General features: G+C 30.8%; 1 pseudogene; it reads left to right on the top strand.

The window, feature by feature from the left end:
* Window positions 1-7,606: 7,606 nt before the first annotated feature.
* Window positions 7,607-9,905, top strand: LOC132281214 (cytochrome P450 736A117-like; annotated as a pseudogene).
* The last annotated feature ends 883 nt before the right edge of the window (window positions 9,906-10,788 follow it).

Genomic DNA, 10,788 nt, shown 5'->3' with positions numbered 1-10,788 from the left:
TAAGAGCAACTGATCTGAACCAAGTCTTCACTTATCAAGTCCAGGACCGGAGGATCAGTTTGGAAGCCCAATCTAAGATAAAAGGAAATGAGCCCATAACTAAGATAAGCCCAGAAGGTTAGCCCAACGTAAGGAGTTAGTAAAGAAGCTTCTAGAATGTTTGTAACAGTCTATAAATAGACTGAAAGAGAGGGAAAAGGGGTTGAAAAATTCTTAAAGTGTAAAGCTATTCTGCCCAAATTGAGAGAGAATATTTCTTGTATCTTCAATTCCGCTACAATACACTAGCAAAAGCAAAACATATGAAGCAAAGGCACTAGGCAAACAGGACATTAGCTTGTTACTCCTTAGACTACTGAAAAATAGAAAATAGTTCGAGAAAAATAAAGAATGAAACTAAGTCACATAGAGCGGGAGCGAAAGCGCGAGAGCGGCATATCTCAAAAAATTTTAGAGCGAGAGCGCTACATTATAAAATTATAAAATATTCATTTATAATAGCAAATATATGTTTTAAATAAATTTCATGCAAATAAAAAGACAAAATATTGAATCAAATATGAGTCCATTACAATTAATATAACATGTTTTATAAAAATGCATAAATTAATCAAACATGACAATCAAATAAGCTGCTTTATAAAAACAAAACCATAACAGTGAATAGAGCATAACAAAAAAAAAAAAAAAAAAAAAAAAAAAAAAAAAAAAAATTTACTTCCAAGCATAACTGCATAACAGCTAAACAAAAAAAAAAAATTAATAATGAATTTCATTCATTTTTATACATTTAACCTGCTTTAAGCTCTCAAAATGACAATCATTGTCTTTGAAATAGCAATGTTCAAAAGTAAAAGAAAAAGACAATAATACTTCAGTTTGCAAATTCTACTGCTAAACTTTAAAACAGACATAAAATAAGAGAGTCGTGACTATGGTAGTAAGCTAAGCTCTGCTATCTTGAGACCCCGACTCACATCAAAAGACGTGAAGGTCACTACCGAAGATTCAAAGGGCGACCGAGCCAGGCCGGCGAAGAGAATATCAAACGTTCGAATCCTTCCTTCAGTTCAAAGACTTTGTTCGAATCCTTTCTTCAGTTCAAAGAGCCAAGAGAATATGAAATGTTTTAATTTTTGGAACGAGAATAAGAATGAATCAGGGATAGAAGAAATCAAGAGTCAATTACTCAAGACCTCGTTCTCTCCATTCAAATAAAGAAGTGAAAGAACCCTATAGTTAATAGCAGAGAGAAATAAGAGATTCAGAATATGAAAAGTTATTCCTTTCTTTATTTCTTTACTAATAAATATTGAAGGTATGTATTATTAAATATTAACTCTATTATTATATTATTTGATCTATAAAAGACAGAGTTTATTTAATTAATTTAAATTGGTTACTTTTTGACATAATTAACCTTATTTGATCTCTTCAAGTTGGGGTTAAAACTGAAACTTCTCAAGATTCACTTTAAATCCGTGAACTTATTTTCCAAAGTCGAATTCTTTAATAGAATATGTACTTTTTTCTTACACAATTTGTTGAATTGAATATTAAAAACTGACTCAATTCTTAAATTGAATTCGTGAATTCATAATTTTGAATTCATGAATTCAAAAACATGAGAGTGTGAATTTTTGGCGAATTCGCACCTAAAACGCCAATTCGCACGCGGTGCGATAAAACGCCAGTGCTTTGAGCGAATTATGTAACTTAGTGAAATAATATTATATATATATATATATATATATATATATATATATATATATATATGGGTAAGTAATAATCCTTTATGATTCTCTAAACAAATTTTCAAACAAACCAAGACCATAACAAATATAAACTTGCACAACAAACCAACAAACAAAAAGTTAGACGGACGCTTGAATCCAAATTAGACCACCAACTCCAAGAGACTTGGCTAAAGAAGTGGTCCAACAAAGCCAACTTTTGTTTGTCAAAGCTTTGGCAATGCCATTAAATTAAAACCTAAGCAAGTCTTCAATATCAATGTATTTATGTGTAGGAGATGTTCCCATTATGTTCTTTGTACAGCTATCTCACACCTTCAGAAAGATTTGAATTTTGACAATTTCCATGTTAAACATCTAAACCTTTGGTATCATATACAATAAATATTCAAATTAATATATAAATAATGATTATAAGTAAAATTAATGTTGGTCAATCCCTAGTTACCAGCTCCAGGGGCATAACGGCGTTCGCAGGGATTCAAATTAATAAACTCCTGACTTGAATGATGTATGTGTTGTGGGGCTGATACACGTGCTATAATGAAAAATAAAATAAAAAATCCTAATTACCATCTCTATTAACATACCCTTCTTTCACAAAATAAAGTCTTTGGTAACCTAATTATTATTAGAGCATTATCTAGTATAGAATTTAGCCTTCAGGGTTAACCTGATATCTTTATTTATATATTACACAACAAAAATATCAGGTGTTACATGAGAATTTCGGGTTAACATGGAGTATTTTTGATATATTACACACTTATGATGTTGTCATAGTGCTAGAACATGATATCCATTCATTCTAAATACTCTCATATGGTGAAATCTCTGTAATTCGTGCGCAAGATTCTAATTTTTTGAGTGAACTACAACTACTTAAAACCTGTTTGTACTTGTGTAATTGATATATTTTATGTTAATTTTCGCAACATAAAATATGAATGCTATAAATAATAATAGGGTTGGGCCTTAAACTTTTACAAGATACATAAAGTTTAAATTAGGAATTCTAAAATGCTAAAGCAAAGGCAGAAATTTCAAGTTCATAGGCTAGCTTGTTGCTTGTCAAACTGTTGAAAGATAGAAAACATTTCAGGAAAATTTCAACTATTTTATAAAAATCAAATTAAAAGAGAGGAGAAAATTCATATAATAACCTTTTACAATTCTTTCAAAATAATTTATATTTTTCAAATTTAAACTAAACCAAACATGATCTGCTCCAAAAGCAACCTAATAAAGCATTTCAGATTCCAACACTCTTTTTCAAACAAATCAAGACCATGGCAAGTTTGAAGTGTAAACTGTAACAAACCAAGGAACAAAGATTAGATAGAGACTTTAATAATCAGCTAGGTTGGTATTGACGATTAGACATTGGATGTGTCAATCACGCCATGTCATTAATTTACTTATTTAATAAAATATAAAAATACATTATTTGGTTATTAATAATTTTATAAATAGGTAATTAATTATTTTTGAAATAACACATTATTGTTTGGTGAGTATACTAATAACATAATACGCCTAACACACGCCCAAAACCCACTTGTTATCGACACCCCTCCCGAGTCCCGACTCTATCAGCCTGTGACGTGTGTCCTTTCTTTTAAAAAAGTTTTTTCTTGGTCCAATTATTATTACAGCATTTTCTACCATATAAGTCGTCCTTTCGGGTCAACTCAGTGGCTTCTATAAGAATGTTCATTATTTATATTGTATTTATTAAATAACAAATCTATTATTAGAGTTTTGAATTTTTCGAACGGGTAAATAAAAAATAAATAATAATAATAATCATATCAAGCCTGGTAGGAAACCAACATGATACGTGGGCAACTTTGGAGTCAACTCCTAGAGCTGAAACTATTAATTTTCAATTATTGGTTATGTGGACAATATCTCTATTTATGCATTAAATACTCATTCTATCTCAAACTAAATCTCTATATTTTTATTTTTGACTTTCTCAAAATAAATATTTCATTAAAAAAAGTTGAAGTATTATTTTTTTATTTATAATATTATTAATTTAACCTTCTTACATTAAACTTATAAAAAAATAAATTCACTTTGAACATATTTGATAATTTCATTCATTATGAAATTATGAATATAAAAACACAGATTTATTAGTAAGATTATTAATTAGCGTGAAGATTTGGACTGGGATCACCTTCTCGCCTAGCTCTATCAGCATGCCTTTATTTTGCAATACTTAATAAAGTCTCCCACGGTCCAATTATTATTACATCATTAGGTTTTGTAGAAGGTGAAATATCAGTCTTCTTTGTGTATGGTGTGATTAGTATTTTTCATATTTATTAATTTATTTTTGAGTTCGCTACGTTGATATTGTAAGATGTATTTTTTTTTATTAAAACTCTCTCCCCGAAAAGATTTGGATTTGACAATTTTCATATTAGACATCCAAAATTAATGTATAACAAATAAAGATTATGATTAACGATGAGAATCAAACAAAATGTTGGTTAAATTATTGATTTTTCAATGATATAAATTATTAATATTCAACTATATGTTATGAATATCTTTATTTATATATTAAATAACAAAATGTTAGTTAAATAAAGATTAAGATTAATGATGAGAATCAAACAAAATGTTAGTTAAATCATCGATTTTTCAATGACATATATTATTAATATTCAATTATATGTTATGAATATCTTTATTTATATATTAAATAACAAAAAATATCATGTGAGTCATGTTATGAATGTCTTTATTTGTAGTGCATGTGAGTCATGTTATGAATATCTTTATTTATATATTAAATAACAAAAAATATCATGTGAATCACCATATACGTAACAAATTGTGTTCGAAGAAGCAAGATCTCGTTAATGTAAGCATTGGTGCAAGATCACACTGATGTGTTTAATTAGGTATCACTCCATAATGCAGACTGCGTCTTTCAGTCTTTGGATTATGATATCTATGTGTGTGTGTGTGTGTGTTTAGTCAGCAATATGTGATCAAATATAATAGATCTTTTAATTCGAAAACGGCAGCATTTTGATTAGGAAAAGGTCAGCAGTTAAAAGACAAATTTTAATAATAATAATTATAAAAAAAAAAAGAGTGAGAAAGCACTTTGGTTTCAATTTTGCCTTTAATTTTATTTTTGTGTTATTATTTTATTGTGAAGGAGCTAAAAATGATTTAAGAAGGGTCCGCCTTATACAACAATATGATATAATGAATAAAAAAAAACTTTAATAATAATTGATATTTTCATTGAAAATTATGCATATTTCCCTCTAAATTAATTCTTTTAACATATAATTTCACTTTAATTATTAATTAATATTTTCATTCAAAATTGTTCATACTTTATTTTAAATTAATTTTTTTCAATAAATACTTGCACTTCAATTATTATCAAGATAACATATTAAAAGCCATCCAAGTTGAGGGATTCTAACAAGATTATGTTATTTAAATTTCTTCATTTAAAAAGATAAATAAAAATGTGAAATTATAAATTTGATAGGATTAATCTTAAATATATATTTTTGGTAGACCAAGTTAATAAAGACGTACAAGTTTAGAAAATTTATGCTCACTTTAGAAAATTTTATTAATCAATAAACAAAATTAATAGAATTATTAATAGAAATTTGATAGTAGACGGCCGCCTCCATCGGCCCACATAGCTCGGTCCATGTAATCCTTTATATTTTTCGCTCCCTCTTAGAAGTGATACAAAATAATAAATAATAATATATAAAAATAAAATAAAATAATACTACGTATACATATATAAATTAAGCAACCTTTGTTGTAGATAAAATAGAGACGTGTCCAAATTTGACAACGAGCTAAACACGCCACAAGTGAACTAGCAAACAAACATTAATAATATATTACAGTAAAATGTAATAATCAATTCTTGACAAAATTTAAAATTTGAATATATCATCATAAGATATTGTAACCCTCAAATTGAGCCAACATGAAGCTCAACAGCTGAATATAAATATGGATTCAATTGCAATATTAGTCAGGACCAAGTCTAACATATAAAAAGGGAAAAAATTAAAAAGAAATTCTAAGTTTTGGTAAATAATTAAAAAGAAATCCTATTTTTAAAAATATAGGATCAAGTCTTATCAATTAACAAACATTTGAATTTTATTCATTAATAGAACTTAATGATCTTATAATTTTAAAAGTAGAACTAGCTTCTTTGTAATTTTTTTTTGAAAAATGATAGGTTTTTTTCCCACAAATATACTGGAAGTAGGCCTATTTGTGAAAGGGTTGGTGAGATTGATCATAAAAAACACAACATAAAAGAGCGTATAGAGTGCAAAAGGTTGTGAATTCAGATGATTTTTAAAAATTCTAAATGTATATCGGTTTGAAATTATTCTAATATTAAAAAGTATCAAATTGTAGCTTGAATTTGATTATTTATTTATTTTTTAAATAATTAAAATTTAAACCAAACTTTCCGTAATTTCAAGTTTAAAGCATTAATTTAGTACTTCTAAACCTAATATATATATAATGTAAAAGGTTTTTTTTTTTTTTTTTTTGAAAGTTAATATATGTAAAACGTATATATTATTTTATTTATTTTGTATTAATATATGTAAATGAAAAATTAGACCGGGTCAACACAAGAACCATTTTTCACTTATTCATTATATTATTCACTTGGCTTTTCAATAATTTATCCAATCTGACATTAGACATCCAGGGGTTCGAGCCTTTAGCTGACTTAGGTGGCCGCCTAAGGCTCCAACCAATAAGAAGGCTCCAAAATATTATAGTTCCTTTATACAAATTATATTGTAATTGTTTCCTAATATTATTAAACACTAATTCCAAAAATTTATCCTCTAAAATAACTTCTTCTTCTTTTTTTGTTTTCTCTCTCCTCATCATCACTCAGACATCGAGGCTTTTTAATTAAACTTTAACCAAGTTTAACTCCTCATTCACGGTTGTTTACTAAACCCTAACCAAGAAACACGAACAATACTTGCTTTAGGCTACATAAGAAGGAACTTCTTCTTATAATAAGGTCGCCCAATAAAACATCAACATGTGTTGAAATTTTAAAAGAAAAAAAAATAATGATTACAGGAAATAGAAACTGATCATTTTCTCTTCATCTCTCACGCATCAATATATATTACTTTTGTATTTTAAATCTAAAATCAAACAAACAAAATTTAGAGGCAATAAAATCTAAACTTGCAAGTTGTTATTGGTTCCAATATCAAGCTTCAATAACGTCTTTGAGATTCAAGAAAAGAAACAAAGAAAAAATTTATCAATTACAGTTATAAATCTAATAGACAATTAGAACCCATCTAAATACAAGATTTAATAGATAATTACAAAACATCTAAATAACCACACACATATATAGAGATTGCCGAAGGAAGTAAAATAGACTATTGATGTTCTAGAAAGAGATATTTATGAGTAAAAATAATTGAGTGACTAGTTTGTACAATTTTGAAGATCAAACGGCTGATTAAAAATTAGTAAATTAATTTTGTGAATTTATGTTGTTGGTGATGTACGAAAATCAAAAAAGAATATTATTTAATTTTAGATTCAAAACACATAAGTAATATATATGACTGCGTGAGAGAAAAAGAGGGAAGGGTTAATATCTATTCCTTGTAACCATCAATTTATTTATTTTAATTTTAATACTAGATCACCTCATCATAGAAAGGAAGTTGCTTCTTATGTTACCAAGGAGAAAAAGTCCACATTGTGTTTGTATAAAAAGAAGTGCGCACGCACAGACACACACGACACGCACAAAGATTTGTCTAGCTAGTATACTGCATCTGATGGAGCAGCAGCCAGTGACTTCATTCTTTTTTCACCCTTTTGTCTTCTCTTCTCTTCCCATATTATTCATAGCATTCCTCATCAAGAAATGGCTCCTCAATACTTCTACCATCAACAAACACCTACCACCTTCACCACCAAAGCTCCCAATTATAGGGAACTTCCACCAATTGGACTCGCTCCCTCACCATCCACTCCGATCTTTAGCTCAATGATATGGCCCTCTCATGCTGCTTCACTTCGGCAGCACGCCGACACTCGTTGCTTCGTCCACCGACGCTGCTCGAGAGATCATGAAAACACATGATATTGTCTTCTCAAACAGGCCGAAATCGATCATAACTAAACGGCTTCTCTACGATTACAAGGATGTATCCATGGCACCTTATGGTGAATTCTGGAGGCAGATGAAAGGCATTTTTTTGCTCCAGCTTCTAAGTAATAGAAGAGTTCAGTCTTTTCACTTTGTCAGAGAAGAAGAAACAAGCCTCCTTATGAAGAAGATTGAAGAATAATATTCTTCATCCTCGGCGTTGAATTTAAGAGAAATGTTCTCGTTGCTAACGAATGATGTGGTGTGCAGGACTGCTTTTGGGAGGAAGTACAGTGGAGGGGAAAGTGGGAAGAAGTTTATGGGGCTCTTGACGGATTTATTGGCGTTGTTGTGCAGTCTTGACATTGGGAACTTCATTCCATGGCTTGCATGGATCAATCATGTCAATGGTTTATATGCTAAAGTGGACAGAGTTGGAAAAGAGATTGATGAATTCCTGGAGCAAGTAGTTGAAGAGCGTTTGAATGTCCTGAAAACAAAGAGTAATGGCGACGAGAGAGTTGAAGACGAAGAAGGCAGGGAGGATTTCCTTGATATTTTGCTTAGGATCCATAAAGAAAATAGTACCGTTGACAGAGATTGCGTCAAAGCTCTCATCTTGGTGAGGAATTTCTCTCTCTCTTTCTGTGTGTGTGTGTGTGGCAAACTAGAATTTTATTAAAGAACCAGCAAGATACAACACAACACCGGCAAGCTAAATATGATATTTCATAGCAGAAAGGGAAGAGGCTTCAAGTGAAGACCAGCTTTCCAAACTTAAGGCAATCCAGTCAAAGTACTCTTACTAGATATTTCCCAATTACTAGCCTTACCAGATATATTCAACTAGCCAATCCAGTGAGAACAATTTTTAATGCAAAGAGCATTGAACAAGTCTCAACTTTCCAATCCAGCACAACCCTTTACAAATCTGATTGATATATAGCTGCTAATCATTTAATAATTGAGTCTATTTACTTTTTGTCATGCTCTCTCTCCCCCCTGTTTGTGTGTGCGCGCTCGCGCATGATGGCTGGTTGCAAGGATATTCACAGCAAGGATACTCACATATATTGAACAAACTTTACTAACCATCTGAAGTTGTTTTATCTTCTGATTCTCGTAGAACATCTTTTCTGCTGGAACTGATACCACCTCTGCCGTCCTAGAATGGGCAATGACAGAGCGATTAAGACACCCAGGAGTCATGAATAAAGTGAAAAATGAAGTGAGAGAGATTCTTAAAGGCAAACCAGACATAACAGCTGATGATCTGGAGGAAATGTACTACCTTAAAGCAGTGATCAGAGAAACTGTTCGTTTGCATCCTCCTATCGCATTACACGTACGTGAAGCAAGTCCAGCCGGAACAATGGTTATTATCAATGCTTGGGCAATCGGAAGAGACCCCGTGTCATGGGTTGAACCTGAAGAGTTTCAGCCTGCAAGGTTCTTGAATTCTTCTATAGATTTCAGAGGGCAAGACTTTGAATTGATTCCATTTGGAGATGGCAGGAGAGGCTGCCCAGGTATCTCCTTTGCAATGGCCACCAATGAGTTTGTGTTAGCAAATCTCGTACACAAGTTCAACTGGGCTTTGCCAGGTGGAGCCAGGGGAGAACATCTGGACATGAGTGAATGCCCTGGTGTTACAATCCGCAGAAGAAAACCTCTCCTTGCTGTTGCAACTCCATGTTCTTGCTAGTGTAATCCGTGACATTGTCCTGTTTGTCGCATGTTTCCTGTTTTCGAGAATAAAACATATTTAGAAAGAGAGTGTGTAAATATAGACCAACTATTCTTAGCTTAAAGTATTGGATTGTGAATTTGATAATATGAACTACAAGTTAAAAAAAAAAAAAAAAAAACTTTTCTCACTTGTCACATTTGTTTGTGTTACACTCATCTTGTCTGATATAGATGGAGGAATGTTGGAATGTCATTCTATACTGAACACATAGCTTGAAGAAAGATTGCACATGGATACAGGATGCTGCCAAGGTGACTAACCCAGTATATAATTTTTTCAGTTAATGATATAACATTAGAGATCAATCAACACAAGTGACAAAATGAAATATCATCACTGTTACAAAGAGCCTAACGAGTCCAACCGACTGCAATAATATGGAAGAATTCCACTTCAATCAAATCAGCTACAATACCAATGCCTCATCACCGGAACTAAAATTCCTGGCTGAAATAAAATTATTGTAGTTCATTGAATCTGTCAGAATCTTTGTATAGCTATCTCACACCTTCAGAAAGATTTGAACTTTGGCAGCATACACAATAAATATTCAAATTAATATATAAATAACCATTTATAAGTAAAATTAATGATTGGTCAATCCCTAGTTACCAACCCCAGGGACATAACGGTGTTGACAGGGATTCGGGAGGTAAGTCATTGAGTTCTCGTTTTCGAACCAAACTCCTAACTTGAATGATGTATATGTTGTGAAGTGGATACACTTACTATAATGAAAAAAAAAAAAAAAAAAAAAAAAATCCTAATTAGCAACTTTATTAACATACCCTTCTTTCACAGGTAACCTAATTATTATAACAACGTTCTCTAGTATAGAATTTAGCCTTCAGGGATAACCTGATATCTTTATTAATATATTACACAACAAAAATATCAGGTGTTACATGAGAATTTTGGGTTAACATGGGATATTTTTGATATATTATACACTTATGATGTTGTCACAGTGCGAGAACATGATATCTATTCATTCTAAATACTCTCATATAGTGAAATCTCTGTAATTCGTTAGTGATTCTAATTTTTTGAGTGAACTACAACTACTTAAAACCTGTTCTTACTTGTGTAATTGATATATTTTCTGTTAATTTTCGCAA

This window comes from Cornus florida, unplaced genomic scaffold (genome assembly GCF_030987335.1).
Source record: "Cornus florida cultivar Cherokee Brave unplaced genomic scaffold, ASM3098733v1 CherokeeBrave_3.0.0_Hap2_Chr11, whole genome shotgun sequence".
NCBI classification, from domain to species: Eukaryota; Viridiplantae; Streptophyta; class Magnoliopsida; order Cornales; family Cornaceae; genus Cornus; species Cornus florida.
This window is presented reverse-complemented; position numbering and strand designations above follow the sequence as displayed.